At 43.8% G+C, this 20580-nt stretch overlaps 1 protein-coding gene across 2 annotated transcripts in view; it reads left to right on the plus strand.

The window, feature by feature from the left end:
- Positions 1 to 20580, plus strand: part of IL1RAPL2 (interleukin 1 receptor accessory protein like 2) — a 393210-nt gene that overhangs the window by 170350 nt on the left and 202280 nt on the right. The gene's annotated exons all lie outside the window — the stretch shown is intronic.

Here is a 20580-nt window from a genome sequence, read left to right on the forward strand (position 1 = left end):
GCAGCAGGGCTGTGCTTGCTGTGGATTCAGAGCCCATCACTTGCCACACGCTGTCTGGTCAGCAGTGGATCCCAGAGGTGAGGTGCACTGAAAACACCGAGAAGGAATTGAGAGCATCTGCAGAGAGACTCTATGGCACTCAGAGAGCTTGTACCTCCCTGCGAGTTGGTGAAATAGGGTCTGTTTCTTGCCCAGGAAACAAATGAAGAACCATTAACCATCATCCATCCATTTTTACTAAGATTATAAATGCAAGTAGTTAAACTGCGGGTTGATGGAGATCATTTGTTAATGTGGCAGTTAATGTGAGAAAGCAGCCTCTTAAATCAGGCATCTTAACGTTTTAGGCAGTGAGAATTTTTTAAAACTGTTACATTTTGGTGCTATGTTCTGTCTTTCCATCTCCATGCTTTTTAATTTGAGTTGGATTTATCTTTAAGAAAGGTAAAGTGAAGAACAAAAGGTGTCAGGGATGTTATGGGGGTCCTAAGTCAGCTTTGGAAAGATGTTTTCAGTGGGAGGTTTGACGGTCTGCCTTGTCAGGGCAAGTTGCTACATTAGGAGTCTTTTGTATTACAGCTAAGAACTGAGAGGTGTTTAAAAATGATGTGATTTTGTGTGAAAATTAGTTTTCAAAGGTGACATCTTTACAAGAAAGTCTTGGTTTCTTTTTAATTTCATGATGAAATTTCAAAATGAAGCTTTTTCCTGAAAGATCTATTTAGAAATCATAGAAACCCAACAGTTTTCTTTGTTGATGGTGTAGGGATTTTTTATCGCTTCCTAATTTCAAACAGCTGCTTCCTTCCATTCCTGCTTAGAAACTGCTTAGAAAGAGGACAGTGGAAATGAACCACTTCCACAATTTGACAGCCTTGTCCTTTTCCTATTTCCTTCTTTTAGGAAAACAGGCAAAGGGTATTAAAGTAATCGAGTAGGAACTGGCTTTTTGTGCTTACTGGTTTTTATACTTTTGGCGGGGATATGGGATTCTGCGCAGCCCGGTGCTGCAAAACACTGTCTATGCGAGCATAGACCTTGGAGGAATTTTAGTGATGGTTGCAGTCCAGTTAAAGTATGCCCTTCCACGATGGCAGGTGGTTCTCCTATTTTATTATGTCAGCACCTACAACATACCCTGATACCCTGTCTGAACCATGAACAATTTATCAGTGTTGCAAATGGAACTGTTGGCACAGGTGTTACAAAAACCCACATAACTGCAGTATGCAGAGGACCAGAACAACTGTTTTTAATTTTATTTGGTATTCACCTTTCCTAAAAAATTTCCAGCGGAAGATCAGTGTCAAGAATTTAATTTTCTTGTTGGTAGGTGGCTACTTTGCAGATTTGAACCCTGCAGTGATTTCTGTAAATGAAGGATATCATAATGGAGCGATGCTGTGCTAAGATGCTGAACATCCATGGTTCCAGGTAGTGTGTTAGGGATTTTATCTGTTCTGCTCTTCCAACTGGACCTATTTTTGCTGTCGTTGGGGTGTGTTTGCCTATGTAATACAAAGCTTTTTCTGTCACTAGACCAGTCTGGCATCTCATCTTTGAGCGATCACAGGATAACTCAAGGGATCTGACACAATTAGTGCTGAAAACAGTGAATCGGTTTAAATACTGATGTTTTGGAAAGGATCTTGTACTTGATATAAAATTTAAATTCTGTGATTCTTTGAACATTAATGTGGATTTACAGCTCCTGTACTTGCTAAGAAAGCTTGACCTAGTAATGCACAGGTATAAATAATTCAATCACAGTGAATATACATATGAAGATCAAGTAAAAGCAAATGAAGCAGATCACTGAATTTATGAGAAATAAAGTTATTGGATAAAATTCTACAGTACATACCAACTCCATATGCTGTCATAGTAATGCTATAATTAAGCCAAAGAGTCATGTCAAACTGGCCTTTTCCATCTGCTCTGTGATCTGCTCAGGGAGTAATTTTGAAAGAATGACAGCTGACCTCAAAACTGATGCATTCAGTTAATGTGCATTCCACCAGAGGTGAGACTTCAACGGAGCTCATCCACTTTCATGTATGGGTACAAATTGTTCTTTGTTTAATTGGAAAAATCAAAATTGGGCTTGCTGTGAAGCAGGCTTGTTCAACATTTTTGTTTCAGTAAATTCCTCTTGGTATTAGCTGAGCCATTTGATGGCTCATAAAAATATTCTTCCATTTTATTTGCAGCCATGTAAACTCCAGTGTGACAGCACAAGTTTAAAATAGCACTGTCGGGTTTTCAGTTCATTTTTTATAGCTTTTGCCAAAACAAACCTGTTAATAATAAACTCTCAAAAGTTCAATATGAATAATTGACATGTGAGACACGTGAAACTCAGCCTGTATTTATAATACTAATTGATTTCATTTATTTTGCATCCCCTGTGAATTTCTCACTGCCAGTCTTGCCATTATCTTAATGTTGTTGTTTCCAATAACACTCAGAAAAGTCGTTTTAAAGGCAGGGGGTCTTTCAGCACAGATGCATCAGGTATAAAGCTTCCTCTCCTCGGAGGTGATCAAATTGGCTAAAGGAAACCCCGTGGAATGGTACAGCTTAAAAACCAGGGTCTGTCCATCTGTTTGAATCTGCGTTACCTTGTGAAAGTCTGCTTAATGCTTGCTCCCACAAGTGCCTGTATTCAGATAATGCGGGCATTTAGTTGTTGTTGTGACAGCAAAGTGTGAAAAATGTTAGTGCTGGAATCAGCGCAGTATCTGGAAGGTCATAATCATTCCTGCAGAAGGGTAGCAGGACCTGCTTGCCAGTGGCAAGCTGAGGTTAGACTTTCTGATGAGGGAAAAATAATTCCATCTGCATAGTCAGGCTGCTGGGAACCTCAAAACCCACCCCGTGCATTAAAGCTGGAGGCAAACATCCAGTCTTTGGAGACATTTAGATCCATGTCTGGACTTCATATCTGGCCATGCCGGTGTGCCTCGAGCTGATGGCAATCAGCAGGGCTTCCCACAAGCTGCCTGCCCTCCAGTTCCTTAAAGGTAGAGCCATCCACCTCAGAAATGGGAGTCTCGCTCTGTAGGTAGTGACTGGCTCCAATTTCTGCAATCCCATGAAACAGAAAAGGCTTGCCAAACTCTTCTTTGTCATCACTGAAAACTGATCAGGATAGACAAGCCTAATGCAACTCCTTATATATGCTCTCTGCTGGCCTGCAATAAGAAAAGTAGTAGCTGAATACTTTGATGGAAAAATCTGATTTCTGACTCTATCTGATGAGCAGAGTGAAAATATATATGTGGTTGAGAATACTCTGTTAATTGTGTGTTGCCTGTCTGGCTGGTGGTTCTGCCCCTGTGCCTGGTGGGCAGAGAATCCCGGGAAGTTGCCATTCTCCTAGAAACAGCCGTCCACAGATTTTTAGCACCTGCCTTATTTCAAAGTCTTTTTTAAAACAGGAGTTGTCTTTAACCTGAGCCTTCCTGGAGTGTCCTCCCCTCCCTGCTGCCTGTCAGTATTCCTCTGGCGTTGCCTTTTACGCTGTATCCCAGTCCCAGTGGTTTTGCTGGAGAGAGGGGCGGCTGGCTGTGGGACGGCTGGCCGGGACAGCCGCAGTGACTCAGGCTGTTCCCTGCCTGTCACCGCTGTTGCCACCTCAGAGAGGAATTTTTCCCAAAGTCGTCAGCAGCTTGATGTTGGATGTTTCAAGTCACTGCACACTGTGGGCTTTTACCAAAGGCTTTGTTCAAGCTGAGAGCAGTTCCAAGGTGAAATTTGGGCAATGTAATTTGAATGAAGCATGGTCAGTTGGATTTTTTTGTTGTTGTTTTTTTGGGTTTTTTTTCAACTTCTGGTGTGATTTACTAGACAAAACTATCTTTGGGAAACATTTTTCATTTGTGTTTTCTGCTTTTCCTGCTCTCTCTTCTGAGGGCTTTATCCCAAAGTCTGTGCTTCTCTGCCGTATCGCAAAGCATCTGTGCTCTCTCTGGTGCATGGCAGGGACCTTCTCATCAGCCCAAATGGTCTTATTCTTTAAGAGGTGACAGAGATTCTCTGTGTGTAAATGTGTGCTACCTCAAAAATCAGGCAAATTAGAAGACAGTGAGTAAAGACCAGCAAGAAAGTCAGAATTAGGAGTGAGGAACCTGCTGACGTGTTCCTGTTTTAAATACCAGAGGGAGGTCTCCTCTCTGCTTGCCTGCCTGCTGGGTGTCACTGGCACATGGGATACAGGTGTGTGGCACTCCTGCTGCGGCAGGGCGATGTGCAGGATGTGGTACGCTTTTGGCACTGCCTTTTGTTGTGTGCTGAGAGGGGAAAGGCACCTTACCCCTGCTGTCATGACTCGGGGAGCCTTGGAGCCATGGCGTCTCGGAGCAGCTAGTGTAACACTTTATCATAACACAATTTCCCACCTCCGCTCTTGGAAAAGCCATATTGTGCCTCACAGTGGAAACTGCATTAGCAGTGTCATCGGTAATGTACTGCACCTCTTAAGTAACTACAAATGAAGCGGCGTGAGCAGGAGTGAGCAGAAGTGCGTGCCTGGGGTGACCTGCTGAGGCTTTCTGGGGGAGGCTGCAGGGCTGAGTGGTCACAGGCTGGTGACAGCAGGGCAGTGCCTTGGTGCAGTGTCCGTCTGCTTTTGCTTCGGGATTGTTGTGGATAAGGAAGGGATGGATGCTTGGGGTGGATGTTACAAAGCTTTTAATTCACAGTCTGTTAATTACGCTGCAGCGGAGCTTTACCTGTCTGGGGCAGCAGGTTTGCACTGAAGACTGTTGTCGGGGGTATTATGCAACGGTCTGTTATTTCAATGAAGTATTAAATAAAATTGTTTCCACATCAGGAAATAGGGAGATGACCTGCCACGAAGCCTTAGCTAAACTTTCAAACATGCCTGAACATACTGACCTTCAAGATACAGTACAAGGCTCATCTTTTCTTTTTCGTTCAGACTTTGGCCAGATGGGATGGCTGGAGGCACCGTATCAGTGTGTGGGGGAAGGCCTCTAAAATGCTGTCACTGTCATTTAAATATTGATCAGACCATGCAGGAGGGACCGTGTGATGGCCTTTGTGGGAGGTTAGTGAGCAGGGTCCCTGTAGGCTTTTCTCTGCTTGAGTGAGCAGAAGGAGCCCATGTAACCACTGGCTGCTCATGGGTCAGTGCCGCTATGCAAGACCAGCCTTGAACGGTGCTGGAGCTGTGAATCATCAAGCCCGTGCAAAGAGATGGCTCTGCACCTGGGGAGGGGAAGCCTCAGCCTTCCCACTTGCTTAGTGGGGCCCATGGTGATGAGGTGCACGGGGACGTGGGGCAGACAGTGCCTTGGCAGCAGTCCCAGGCTCAGCTCTTCATAAGCGCAGCACGGGCATGTTGAGCCAGAGCTGTGGCGGGTTTGTCAGCTTGCAGTGCAGGTCTGAAACGCCTGTGTGCCGTCTGGTGCTCTCCTATAAGGCGCAGTATCTGCCTGTCTCTCTTGAGACTGCTCCTTCCCTCGGGACGTTGCTCAGGGGCATGCAGCTTCCTTGCTGCTGTGTGTGCCCACAGGCTGCCAGGGCCCTGCAGCGGGACCTGGGTGGCTCAGCTAAGAGGCAGCATGCATTTGGAGTGTGTCCATGCTGCTTTGAGATCCTGCTGAGTGCCCTCCTACTCATACATGCACCCTGGTGCTGGAAAAAAAGACAATTAAAGAGAGGGCTGTCTGCATGGGTTGTTTCCCAGCGCTGGTCCTCTGAAGTGCCTTTGGGGAGAACGGGTCCTCCAGAGGAGGACTTTTGCCCCCGTGGTGCCCCGCTGTGGAGGCCGACACAGCACAGCTGGGGCACTCTGCCAAGTGGGGTTCACCGCCTGCACAACTCGGAGATGCACATTCCCCCCAAACCTGTTGCAGTGGACCTTGCCCCGGACCCCCTGGGTCCTTGCTGCTCAACTGCCCATCCTGGGACGGAGCGATCTCAAGAGTTCCTGCTCTTCGGGAATTCTTGCAGGAAGTAAAGGACAAAGAGTGGGAACAGTAGGAGTAAGAGTAAGGATTCTGCTGTGATATTCTGGAATCCATTTTTATGTGTCCCTTTACAGTGGCTCCTGGCACTGCATGACCACTGTCGTATGATTCAACTGAGCCAAGGTGAGGAAAAGGGCAATTAAACTTTAATCAGAGTTACGGTTCACTTCAGGTATACATTGCCTTTTAAAAAGTGATTGGTTTTTTAATTCCCCCCCCCCCCGCCTGCCCTGAAGCAGAGGGAGGGCAGTCCAGGTCGGAGGAGAAGCAAGCTGCAGGGGCAGCGGTGAACCTGCAGGCATGGCCCAGAACCGCTGCCAGCTCAGCCCAGCCGCCGCTTCACGCTCGCTGATGCTGCGGTCTAATAGGATAGTGAGAGCAATTGGTGATGCTTATTAGGTTTCCTTCTACTCTCAAATGAAAGCAAAGTGTTGCAAATAGCTTGCTGTGACATGTGAAGACCTGGCTTGCAGCCCTTGAACTCCACCATGGTAAATGTGGAGCTACAGCAGCCTGTTTGGAAGAAGCCACCCATTCAGTGTGGCCACAAGTAAAATTTTTGGCAACCTTTGCCCTGAGCCATAAACTGTGGGATCTACGCTCAGTTGTCTGGAGTCCTGCAAAGTGTCCTAGCTCTGTGGAAGGTTTGTACCTCAGCTGGCTCACCCAGTAGCTGCATGAAATGTGCAGATCACTGATTTTCCACTGGTAGCATGAAGGCTCTTTTATAGCAATTGTAGAAAAACATCACCTTTTTTGAACTGTAGCTTCATGGCTGTAATGTGCTGCAGGTGCAGGTGGAATTCAGTTACTGTTTTTTTAACGGACAGGCAGTGATGCTTGGCCTTTGATGTGATTTGGGGATGAAAGCCTTAAAATACAAATAAAAAACATAGTGCAAAGAAATTGGCCGAATAATTAAGTTTCTTCTTTCCTACTGAACTGGCAGCCTGGAGATTTTAGGGCTCTGTCTGTTCAGAGAATAAAAGCAAGTGCCACACTGTCGCCTTAATGAGCATCATTCCCAACGTGATGTGGCCATCTGGCACTGAGTGTTCCTTGCTGGCTCACGCGTGGGTGACAGCACCGTTAGCTCGGTATGGGCTGGCTCGCCGCTGAAGCTGAAGTCCAGCCCACAGCATAGTGTCTCTTCGGGTGATGATGTTACGGACATCTGACCCTGCAGAATGGTGTGGAGCCATGTATTTGAGTCACATCACTTCCTGATGCGGTCCCCACCTTATCTCCTTAGAAATACAAATGCTCAAGGTCTCCCAGCTGAGCTGTTGGGGCAGGTATTGTGTAAATACTGGGGCTGAGTGGAAAGGAACTTACAAGTCAAGAAAGGCAACGCTGGGTCTTTGCAGGGAGAAAATAATGTTCATTTGAATAGAGTCAGGAGCAGGCTTTTATAAACGAAAAGGAAAAATAAATTCAGAAACCACAATAGATGTTAACAAAATCAAATAGATAAATGATGCACAGGTGATTAGCTATAGCTTCATGTTTCTGGGTTTTTTTTTTTGTTAAACAGTGTACTTTAAGTCCTTAGCCAGCCCCTGACATCCAAATGATTCTCTTTTAATCTGTATTTTAAAAATAGTTATAAATAGGCAGACTTTGTAGCCAGCTGTCTGCAGAAGCAAACTGAGGTGTTGAAAGGTCAGCTAGCATATTCTTGTTTGTAGACTGAAAAGGAAAACCTGGTGAGGAAAAAGTGGGGAGCCAAACCCCCCTGACCCTATAAGGGGTTATGGCAAGGGCATCATATACAATAGAATAAGATCATGGAATCATTTAGGTTGGAAAAGACATTTAAGATCATAAAGTCCAACCGTTAACCCAGGACTGCCAGGCCCACCACTAAACCACATCCCTAAGCACCACATCTACGTGTTTTTTAAACACCTCCAGGGATGGAGATTCCACCACGTCCCTGGGCAGCCTGTTCCAATGCTTGGCCACCCTTTCAGTGAAGAAATTTTCCTAATATCTAATCTAAACCTCCTTTGGCACAGCTTGAGGCCGTTTCCTTTATGTCCTATTGCTTGTTACCTTGAAGCAGAGACCGACCCTCACCTCACTACACCCCCCTGTCAGGGAGCTGTGGGGAGCCATCAGGTGCCCCCTGAGCCTCCTTTTCTCCAGGCTGAGCCCCCCACCCCCCCCGTGAGCCTTGTGCCCCAGCCCCTGCCCCAGCCCCTGCCCGGCTCTGGACACGCTCCCGCCCCTCAGGGTCTGCCTGGGGCTGAGGGGCCCAAACCTGCCCCCAGGGCTCGAGGGGCGGCCGCACAACCCCCCAACCTCCGAGCGCGAGGGCGGTGCGTGTGGGATGCTGATGGGGAGAGGTGCCCCGTGCATGGTGCGAGGTGCCCACGGCTCCGAGGAGGGCTCTAGCAGGGGACTCTCACAATCTGGGGGTCCATCAGTGCTTAGGGCTTCGCAGAGATGCCTGTGAGGTAAGTCTACGTCGTGACCTCTGCTCTTGGACTCTGACAACTCTGAAGTGAAAATAATGTGGAAGGCTGGTTTCAGTGATTTCAGTCTGGGTTTAATTTTGATTATTATTCTATTTTTAACTTGGAGACCAAGCAAGCCATGAGCAGGATGCTCATGCAGTGAAAGCTATGGACTGCAGATTTGTGTTCAGATCCCTTCACTACCATTACTGCCTGAATAGTGTCTTTTTTGAAGAGTTACTGTGTATGAAAATGTTTTCTTGCCTTGAAGCATCAATATTTCTGTTTTCTTTAAGAAATGGGGATAGTTAGTATTTCCTCTTATCTACTCTTCTTATCAAGCTTTTATATTCCTGGGGATAAGCCTGGTTTTGTCTGTTTGATAAACATCTAGGCATGGCTTGTGATTTTTATTCAGCACACTAAGTGGTGAATGTGCATAATAATCACACAGAGTAGGTGACCAAGTGCTGTGTGGCTAAACCTTGGTGGCCATACAAGTGCCAATTTACCTGCATGCTTGAATTCCAGAACTGAGGCTTTTTGAAAACTCTTGTGCATTTTAAAGATGCTAGTTAGGAAAGGATGGCTATTTTGTTTGCTTTCTAAATGTGGTTCTAGTGTCACAGCAAGATACTTCTTTAATTGTCAGAGTTCCCCAAGACTTACCCTTTTCAGCATCATTCAGGTTTCTAAGCTGTCGCTGGGAGTAAGAGGTACAGTTCCTCTGTGTGCTCAAATGACTGCCAGGGCATATTTTGTATAAAGCATGGAGGCATTGCATGTGTAGAAATGAACTTTCCTCAGGTGTTTTTCTCTAATGTACTAGTTTACTAGTATAATAACCATTTTTAATAAACCAACATTGTGTCAACAAGGCTATTGGTCAGATGGCACATTTAGTCAGGTTTAAAGTGCAAGTGTACTCTATGTAAATAATAAATGATAATAAATTAGCACAGTAAAAATAATAAAAAACTGGCCTCCCACCTACTCACATGGTCAGATATTAGAGGCTGGGAGGGAATTGCTATAGTTCATTGCTAAGTGGCATAAAAGTACAGAACAAGCAGATGGAAAATGTCATATTAGCATAGTTGTTTTCCAAGTGTTAGTGTTAACAAAGCTCTTTTGACAAGTTCCGCACTAGATCATTTTTTTCCAACAAAGGAAAACCAGAGTTAAAACTGCATCTTTAACAGTCAAGGGATTTTGTTAGCATACTAATCTTGCCTCTGAGTGGTGAGCAGACTTTGTCTCCTCGAGAAGACCATCCTAGGATAGCCTTCGCCATTTGGGGGGATGTAAGGCTGGAGAAAGCCTGGCTGTAGCAATGCTGGAAGAAATGCTCTTCAGACATTTTTTGTAGGTTCATTTGCAGCTTGAAGCTTAAAGAGCATAATGCTTGGTCTCACCTGACTACGAAACTTTTGTCAAAGCTCAAAAGAGACTTGGTAAAGTTACAGACATTATAAATGCTTGAGTGATTCAGCCACCTTCTTGTGAACACAGTCTTTTCCATCCCGAAATAAATACCATCACTCTTGTACACCATTCCACTAGGGAAGCTTGGGTGTATATGGCCAGAATATTTTTCATTGTTGTCTCCCTGCAGTGAAAGTGGCAATCCTCCTGCAGGCAGAAGGGAAAGGGCAAGGTGCTTGTAGGAATTCCCACTACAATGTGTAAAGCAGAGCAAACACTCATCTGAAGGCTCTTGGGGAGGAAGGCGAACTTTAAATGTCCAAATTTTGAAGTTTTTACTTGTGTGCAGGGTGAATATGAACCTAGTTAAACTCTGTGGGTTGGAACAATGCAAAAAAAAACCCCCAATCTGTAGGAGACACAAGAAAAATAAAGAAAAAGCTGGGGAAAAAAAAAAGCTCATGGAAGCCTGTTATTTGTGAAAGGTTTGGAAGTCAGAGATGATGTGCTAAGTTTTCTTCATTGAATGTGAGCAATGGTAATTAAAATCTAGAGGATTTAACAAAAAGTACAAGGCTGCATGCTGTCAAAGGAGGCTGAGCTGCATACAAACGGTTTTGCTGGGGAGCAGGTTTTAAATCAGGGTTTTTTGAGCTGTCATTCCATAACACATCAGAAAGTGACCCCTGCATCAGCTATGAAAAGACGGAAAAGAAACAGTGTGGTATAAAATGGAATCAAACAAAAGCAAGAGAAACATTTTAAAGTTGAGGCTTATTTTGATGTGAAAATCACTACAGCAGCAGGGTGAGTAACATCTGTTTATTGCTTCCCTCAGATCTAGCTTAGGGTATTCTTCAATTTAGGACTGTTTCAACTGCCAGCTGATGCCCTCTGTCCACTGGTAATTCTTAGTCCCTTCAGTTTAGATATAAACCAGAGCTGGGGTTACAGCTCTGACTGTAAGTGACTTCCCACCTGCACCGCTCTCCTAAGCCATCATGGTTCTCCTGTGGTGAATCTTGCTGATGTACAATATACTCCAGTCACATTTTGCATGGGGTGAAAAGGACTGGCTTATGTTGATCTCCAAGGAATTCTATTGAACATTACCAAAATATATAGTTTAGAGAAACAAGCAATGATAGGGTAGACTTTGTGAATTATTTCCCTTAAGATCCATTCAGGGATGCAGTTCCTGTGGTTTCATTTTTTGTGTGCCATGCCTTAGGGAATGCCACAGTTTAAAACAAACACAACACTCACAATTATTAATTTACTTTATAATTAAAGAAAGGGAAGGGTAAAGTGCAAAACCAGCCTAGCGCACTTCAATTACAATTTTCTTCTTTCTACTGAAAGTTCTTCCCAAAGATTACATCTTTGGGAGTTGCCTTGCCTCTGGGAGCTCTTCTTTTAATGCATGAAGTCTGAAGCATATCGCTTTCAAAATGAATAGAAAGTCCCATCTTAAGGCACCCTGGGCTAGATCTATTTTAGCACATAATTTGGTGCAGCAAGAGCAGATCGTTAGAACAAAGGATTTGGGGCAGAGGCATCCACATCTAAAAGGGATGTGGTTGGTGGGGGTTTGATTCAAACCAGAATTGAATCCTGGGATTCGGCTGATCCCTGGGATTGAGTGTCTCCCAACCTCGTGTCTGCTTCAGGGTGTCTGAGGATCAGCTATTGCCTTGGAGCTGTTTGTCTCCATTTGGGGCAGGAGAGCGTGTGTGTGGGTACCTGCAGCAGAGCCTCTGGGGTAACACCCACCTGAGGAAATGTCATTTTTATACACCACCAAAACCCATCTTGTGGCTTGAACTGTGAGAGGGAAGGGAGGACAGCAGTAGGATTTGATTCAAAGCTGCACTACTGTTCTGAATTGTAACGATAATGTGAATAAGATGACCAAAGTCTTGTTAAGGTGGACAACGGCAGGTAGGGGAGGTGGTCTGCCAGGGATCTGTAAATCAGCTCACAATTAGTCAGGTGTAATGCTTAGTTCTGTTAAACAGATGAATTAAGTTTTATTCAGTTACTTTAAAGAACCTCTTCAAAGCTCAGTCTTGCAGCAGGTGAAATTATTGTGGTTTTGTTTTTTTTTTATTAAAAATAAATGCATCTCTTTGCAAATCTATCTTTTGCTTTAACAAAGCAAAAACGAAGTCCAGCAGTTCAGACATACTTTGACAAGTACTGTCTCCCCTGTGAAATGATGTATTGGTGAACTGCATTGCAAAAATGGTGCTGTAGTGGGATTGTGGTACTTGTTGGTACTGTATGGGGGATCTTTTCATGTTCTTTGTTATCCTGACATGGACAAGCTTAGTTCGAGACATAAGATTGTGTTGCTTACTTTATCGAGAGAGCTGTAGTTATCTTGCTGCCTGGTTTTGCTGTATGTGGGAGAAATTTTGTCTTTAGAGTTTGTGAGGAGTCAAACACTGGTCTTTGTCATCAGTACTACGTGAAGGCCAGTCTGCAGGTATGTAGCACCGTGACAGCCCACTGAGGTGCTTCCAAGCGGCTCTCCAGCTTAGGCAGTGAATCTGAGCAGATACCCACCAGGATGGGAGCTGGAGAACAAGGCTGGGGGCTCGGGGTTCCCCCAAGCAAGCTTGGTGTTTCGGCAACTGAAATAGAGGGAATGCGACCACTTACGGATTTTAAAGTTTTAGCACTTTCAGGTATCTCAGCAAATGAGCTGAATGTCCCTTTTGTTCCTACGGGTTTTGTCTGGAGCATTAATTAATTATGAGATGAAATTCTGTTTGGACTGGGTCCAGCTATGCTTACTTTTTGTATGAGTAGTTTAGTTTTAAAAGTCATTTGAAACTATCTTGGAGGACCTTGGACTTCATCTGTTTTCCTAGCAGTTCTCAGAGAAAACAACCGGATTTGGTAAGCTGAGGAAATGCAACCAGATAATTACCTGTGCACAGTCACCGGTGTTCCGTATTTAAATGTTATAGGGTTACAATATTATATTCCTGAATTGTACTGATATGATGAAGTATCTTGTGATTGTACAAAATTGTGTTTGAATGAAAATATATGAAAACCAGCAGCTTGACAGATTTCCTACCTATTTAAGGAATTCACAAAGAATGCATATATATACACCCTCTCCTGGCAATACTCATTTTTGTTACTTACTGTATAAAAACTGCAGAGCACTCATAGGAGGAGAATTTTTCCAATAATTAGCTACTTGAACTTAAAATAGAAACATTTTTTAATAAGGGATAAAGGGAAACAATATCCATTTCCATTTTACAAATGAAGGATAGATTTAAACCCCAGAGCAGTGTAGGTGTTGAACTCTTACAGGGAATGGATACTTAATTATCTTTGATGGTCTGGGCCTTAGAAACTGTAATTTCTTTACTACCATAAACAATTCACCCAAAACTGTGATTAAAGGCTTAAGGAATGTGTAGTTAACTCATAAAAATACGTACATAAATTTTGCTGATTCATTGCACTGTAAAGCACATCCTTATTTATTATTATAAATGAATCTCTAGTGTAGCTCATGCAAAATCTTAAATGAGCGCCATTCTTTTTCATTAGGTAGCTCTTTAAAATCAATAATGTTTTCTTTAAGGGAAGGTTTTGGCTGTTACTAATTTAAATCTCATTAACTTTTGCATTTTTTTTTTCCTAAGGTTCAATTGGAGATACATTTTTCATTTAGATTTGAAGCTGCAGGCTACATGTAATTCCATTTAAAAACCCAAGGTAGTCAGGAATAATGATGGGTTAACAGTAATTTAGAGAACCAGAAATTCAGATTATTTTGCATGCAGCCTACGCTTGTCATTTAGAAGTAAATGGTCTTCCCAGCAGAGTCTAGAGATGCATGGGCGTTTGAGAAATCCTTTCCTAATTAATGTAAAGTTTGCAAAAAGAGGTTGAAAGTCACTCTTTCCAGCACCATATTTTTTTGATTTATGCACATGTAGGCGCAGTGAAAGTTTGTGAGTATTCTTGAGACTCAGAGTTGTAACCTGAGTCCCCTCTGTCCATGCCTGTGTTTGCGCATCTGTTGGTTTGGGTCTAGTGGGACGCTGCTGTCACTCCTCTCATCCTTCAAGTGTGTTTGTTATCTGTGCTCTCTAGAGCGCCAAGACTATTTTTTGAATATATGCAAATAGAGGCAAAGAAGTGCAGGGTCCTTTATGCCTGCTGAGTAGATTCATCTCTTCTAACAGGAGGCTACTACACAGAGAAGCAGTCCAGTAGCAACTGAGCTATTAGTGACGCTTTTTGTTATCTCAAGTTGGTGGCTCATTAATGAGGTTGTTTTTGCTTATCTTTTTCACTAAAGACACAGTGATCAGTCCCAGGGAAGAGGAAAAAAAATTCCATTCTCATAATTTTGATGCTGTTCTTTGGATTATTCAGTATTGAACAGTAGCAAAAAGTTGCATTGTAGAGGTTTTTGCAGCCCTGGGCAGTCTGGAGGTTGAAAACTCAGCACAGCTTTTCTAAACAGTGGTTGGCTGGAAGGGTTCTGGCACCCTGTTATTTACTGCACATCAAAATTAACAAATTACAAGCAGTGGTTATTTTCAATTACCTAAAATCAGACGAGTCTTTAGAGAGATTAAAATGAGATTTGTAATGGCTTAGGAGAATTCTTGAAATTGACAACTTGACACAGCATGCTTTCAGATTATGTGAAATCTGGCATGAGGGTATTTATATTTCTGTTTGCAAAGATTCTATTCAAAGTCATCATGATGGAAATATTTACAATGAAGTCATAATAATGTCTTTAATATGCAAATCATTCTAATTGCATTTCTTACACTGTCAGCCTCACAGTGAAATATCATTTATTTCACTAGTGACACATGAAAAAATACGATTGCGTTTGTGATTGTTATATTTAATAGAAGTACAACAGTAAGTGTCTTCATCTTTGAAGAACTTCTCTTTATCAGCGATTCCCTTGGCATAGTTTGTATGACATCCACACCTCTATATCTGATTCGTACCCTGGTTCTAACACAGTCTTTTTTATTCTCTCTCCCTTTTCACAAAGAGGGTTTGCTGTAGGGATGTGGTCGTATCGGCACCCACTGCTGCAGGGTGCGGAGGCTGTGTAGGGCGTGCCGACCCCCGTGGGAGCTGAACACCATCAACACCTCCGAGGCTGGACCTTGTATCTTATGAAAACATGACTCATTTGTTGCCATCAAATTCTGCTTTAACCTTGATGAGAGCCGATTCAAAGTGCTTTTTTTTTGTGCCCCAGGAACACGTGTTACACTGTCAGAGACCGCTCACTTCACTTCCCTGTCTGTAGCCCAAAATCCATAGCCTGTGGTCACATGCCTCCTGTGTGCTTTTTCCCCTCAGGCTGGGAACAGTCGTTTTCCTCTTCCTTCAGATGTAGAGCTGGACAGATGACAGCTCTGTCCTCTGAACTGAGAAGCATGTCATTGTGAGCTGAAAAAATAATAAAGTCACAATAATAATAAAATTGCCGGGGTTGAATTAAATAGAACATTTTTAATCGGGAATGCATCCACTCACAACACTGTCAGAATTAGTCCTCCCCCCCAAACCCAGCTTCCTCACTGAACACCATTTCTGGTTTCAACTTGCATTTAGCAGAGGTGATGAATGAGGGATGGGGGACAGGGAGGCAGGAGAGCCCCCAGCCCAGAGCTGGGAGCCAGGAGCCCGCCCCAAGCCTGCCTGGAGGAGTGGGAACAGCCTGCCTGTGCCAAGCAGGGAAGGGAGTCCCCAGGACACTGAGCAGCTGGAGCCCCTCAAACTCATTGAGATAACTGCAGCCAGGCTTGGAAACGAGCACCCTCTCTGTGAAGAGGACACATGGAAGAAAAAGCTACCCAGCTTTGGATTTCTGTCCTCTCTTCCTTAATCACTTGAGGTTTTTCTGTTTAAGAATTTAAGTACTGATTTTCTGTATTTTAAAACATGGTTTCCTAAATGGAAAACATATTGGCTTTCTTTGGGGTGATCCCTACAGAAGCCAATCCAGGTGGAGTCACCTCAACACTTAGTTGTATTAGTAATTTCAAAACACTACTTAAGCACTTGTCCTCAAGCTGTTATGGCAGTCAGTTCCCGAGGCTGGGAAAGTAAACAAAGGCTGGGGCTTAGGTCAAAAAACGAGGAGTGAAAGGGAAGCAGGATAGAACATGAGCAGTCTCTACACTGCTTACTGAATGCTGAGTAACCAGGCAGTACAAGTGGAGAGACATTAATCAAAAGTGTTACTCCGGTTAGATAATTTTTCTGGTTTATCAAGTAGCTCAGGTGAAGGCTTTTATGATGATTTTTCAGGATCATCCTTTAACATTGAGCTATGATGATTTAATAAAGACATGGTGATGGATGGTGGGGCTGCGGGACAGTGTCCCAGGTGGAGGACATGGTGATGGCCAAAGAAAGAGCTGAGGTGCCAAGGGCTCCCTGGCTCCCCACCTGCATCCCAGATCCCAGCTCCCATCTTTGCCTGACCTCAGCCTGGAGCTCCAACATCTCTCCATCTTCCCGTCCCGCTCTTGGGCGCTGCTCGGTGAAACACACGGCAGCTGCGTGTTTTGCAGAGTGAGTTGGGGCTGTCGAGGATGACAGGAGGCCCATGAATAAAACACAGACCTGTTTGTTTTGTGCCGTTCTGAGCAAATAATGTATTAGTAATGAAGTATTTGCAGTTAGTCGCTTTTGCTTACTAATAAATGAAATGTTCCCACTGCCAGTTTTTTTTTTCTGGCTTGTGAAGTTCCAGGGAAGCTTGAGGAAGAGGCTGTTTGGGCTGGTTTGGGGTCTGTCTGCTTTATGACAGTTCTTATTTAAAGATAAATAGTAGGTGCTCTGGACGGCTTGAAGCGGTGCTGGTTTCTGTGGGGTTTCAATCAGCCGTCAGCCCTGGTCTGGGTGTCTTGAGCCAAGACTTGGGAAAATGCCCAGAAAGCTCATGAAGTCCCCAGGAATGTGCCCATGTGGGGAGGTGCAGCCCCAGTGATGGCCCCTCTCCCCCACCGAGGGGCTGTCACCAGCGCTGGGGCCGGGGAGGAGCGAGGCCCTGGGAATGGGAGGCCAAGAGGGGACCGAGAGGAGTCGTGGTGCTGGTGACAGGGCTGCCACGCATAACTGATCTGGAAGCGGGCTGAGATTTTGGGGGATCTGGCAGACAGGGGTGGTGGGGGGGGTCGGGGTGGGGGGCTGCCATTATAGCTCTCTTTTCACAGTCTGTGTTTGAGCGATGAAAGTGCGTGTGGTCCTGCAAATACATTACTGGGGTGCGTGGAGCTGCCGGTGGATGCAGTGCTGCAGGATGTTGCAATAGGCAGGTTTTAGAAAATGTGTGTGTAAATGGTAAAGGTGAACCTAAACAAATGTGCAATGCTGTGCTACAGCGCACAGCCCTGCGTTACCGCTTGCTGCTTTACCTAGAGAGACACGTCTGTAACACAGGTAGCTCTTGTAATAGTTCATTTTTCAATCATCCTTCATTTTTGTTCCTTACATGTAATTGTAGTAGCTTGCAATGAGGATAGCTCTGTGTTTGTTTATTTAAATAGAAACAAGTCTTAAGAACAATGTTTACTGTTTAAAAATATCTCACTTTGAAAACACTTCATAATTCATCAGTTACAGACACGTTTTAATCAAATAACCCTCTAATGCTTCTGTTCATGGTTGTCCTATAAAAGCAAATATTGTTTTGATTTGTGAGTGTTCATTTTACTGAAAGGGAATCCAGAGTGTTCTGCAGTCAGGAGAATTTCCTATTTAAATAATGCTGCATACATGCAGCTAATGAATTAAAATGAGAGGAGGAATTACAACCTAGGTTAGAGTGTGGGTCACAACCTTTTGAAACGGAGGTCCACCTGTCATGCAAGTGGAAATGGTAATTGGCTCATTGCAGCTGAAATTATCTGTGCCAGATAACAGGAGGAATGGCATAGCAATTATAAAATGGTAAGTATGTCTAGATATCCAAAGGTAAATGTGTAAAGACAAAGCAAATGACCAAAGCTGGTTATTTTTGCAAGTAAATTCAGATGAACTTGACTTGTTTTTTTCTGTTTATGAGCATGTCCTGATCAAAAGTTGTGCATTCTCTCTCTCTTTTTTTTTTTAGCATTGCAATGTGTTCATAAAGTAGTTTGCAAATGTCCAAGGCCCAAAACATTCATTCTACCTAGGGTGTTTATGATGGGCAACCAGTTCTGTAAAGCATTTGGTAATCTGATGGACTGACCACATCTTTCTAAGCTAGAAAATAAATGATTAATGAGCAGGGTAGAGAGTGTGTGCACCCAGATATGGGCATTTGTGCAAAAGGCCCCCTTATGTGTCTGCGGACTGTGAGCAGCAAGGGCTGTGGGGGTGGCAGGACCAAGTCACTGGGCTCAGGTAGGCTGGAAGAGGCCTCTGGCACCTGGGCTCCTGCTCAAAGCCTGGCACGATGGCATGGTTGGCTGTGCGGGCGAGGCAGGCCCATCGGTCAGGTGTGAGATGCCCCTGGTAAATGGGGAATTTGGACGATGAGAAATGCCCCTGCTGAGGTGTCCCAGGGCGTAAGGGCTTAAACCTTGCACAAATACCATGTGGATCACCCTCAGGAATAACAGTCCTACTTTCCTCTTGTGGTGGGGTGTGATGCTATCCCTAGGCTCTTCTGATGGTCTCCTTGCTTTCTTCTGTTGAGCAGTCTTCCTCTGCTACAAGTGAGAGGCAGTAAGAGCCCTTGCAGCAGACCTGTGTCACTCAGGGATTCTCCTCTGCAGAAGAAGTAAGTTTAGCCCAGCGTATTCAACCGGGAATCCATCCTCCTAACCTAATCCACACTCCAGAGGACTGTCCCCTCAAAGCAGATAATCCAACTCATACTGTCCACATGCTTGAATAACAGATGAAAAATAAAGTAATCTTGTGAATGTACACCAGTCCCTCTGCCCCACAGGGACCAGAAAGTTAATAGAGTTTCATTCTCTTTAATTTTAAATTCTTATTATTCACGGCTGTTTCCTACAATTCCCTGCTGGGAATAACAAGCAGTAGATACAGAGTTTCCTAATTGTGTGATTACTTGAGGCTGCAACTACCTGATCTGGGATCTAGTTTCCATTTACTTTACCTTCAGTAACTTTATTCAAAGGGACTAATGAAAAGGGACTCATCAATTATTGAAATTAATTCAGCTTTGTTCCCAAAGTTGGCATGGTGCTGAAGACTTGAAAACAGAAGTGTGTGACAGTCTCCGTGGGTTAATGTGGTTGGCTGGAGAATATTAAAACCATCTCGGAGAGTGTCCTTAAAGAACTCATGTATAGTCAACACCGGTTAAAATATTAACTGCATATACCGTCAGGTATAAAGCATATTCCAGTGTGTTGCACCTTAGCCGAAATCTTCTTAAGATAAATTTTTTATTTACAAATGCAATGAAATTTTTTCAGTCTGTTTTACACATTACTTAAATCTGTTATTATTCTCCCTTTCCTTTAGATACTGATTCTTCTTGTTTTCTACCTAATTTGTCTAAAGGCAGTTCTGTGCATCAGAACAGTATCAGAGGTGGTGACAAATCCCTGTGCTTTTCCATCGTTCATTGACTTCCCCAGGAATCCAAAGAGCTAATAAAAATGGCAATATTCATTGTGGAAGATTTTAGACAAATGCCACCCCCCACCCCCACCCCCTTCTGGAGCTTAGAAACTGGAAGGATTTTTTATTTACTAGATTTTGTGGGCATTATGAGAAAAAAAAAAAATTGGGTTCAGATGGGTTTCAAAGCTGGGTGAAAAACTAGTTTACAGTCCTGAGGTCATACCTATGTTTGCAGTGAGTTGTTGGGTACCTGAGATGTTTGTTTATAGAATTTAAATTTTAGTATTTAACAGGAAAGTTTTGTTACTTGTTCAGTCTAAGAAGCAGGTGTAATGTCATGTAACCGATATGGCCACTCCAATCTAGACCAACATACCTTTTGCTTAAAATAAAATTCCCTTGCTAGTGGGATAAGGAAAAAGGGGATATTTGCTGATTTAATGATGGTAATTTTGTGGCTGACTCTAAAGAAATGGGGATTCAGTTATAAATCCACGAACAAGAAGAGAAGTTTAGTTGTTTGGATAACTTGTTCACTGCAGATCACTGCCTTGGCTTTACTTCTGTGGGAGGAAAGGCACAGGCTGGGCAGAGGCAGGAGCTTTGTAAATGAACTTTCCCCTCAACTCTTCCAAATCTGCCTGCCCCAGTGTGGGAAGGGAACCGCACTGGGAAGGGCAGGGGCCAGGGAGGGCAGAAGGGGCTGAGAAGGCAGGACAGGCTGGGGCACATTGCTTGAACCCATGTCTAGGACTTCACAAAATACACAAAAGCATAAAGCCATGAAGTGTGATTTCTTTGTTGTTGCTGTCCTGTCTCTACTGCTGTTGATTTTCAAGGTGCCTTTTACTTGTTCTAATGTGGTGACAGCCACGGAGAATCAAGGCATTACACTGAATACTTAAAACCAAACCACTTTATAAGTTCCAATTTCTGTACTGTTTACTTCCACACAGACTCCTTAAAAACCTGCCAGATACTGAAGTCATTAGAAGATCAAAGTCACCAAACACTCATTTTGGGGGTAAATATGATGCATTTTAAACAGTTGCTCTAGTGCCCTCCTTTTTCTTTGCGCTCAGCAGAGCAATCTG

This window comes from Falco peregrinus, chromosome 13 (assembly GCF_023634155.1).
Source record: "Falco peregrinus isolate bFalPer1 chromosome 13, bFalPer1.pri, whole genome shotgun sequence".
NCBI classification, from domain to species: domain Eukaryota; kingdom Metazoa; phylum Chordata; class Aves; order Falconiformes; family Falconidae; genus Falco; species Falco peregrinus.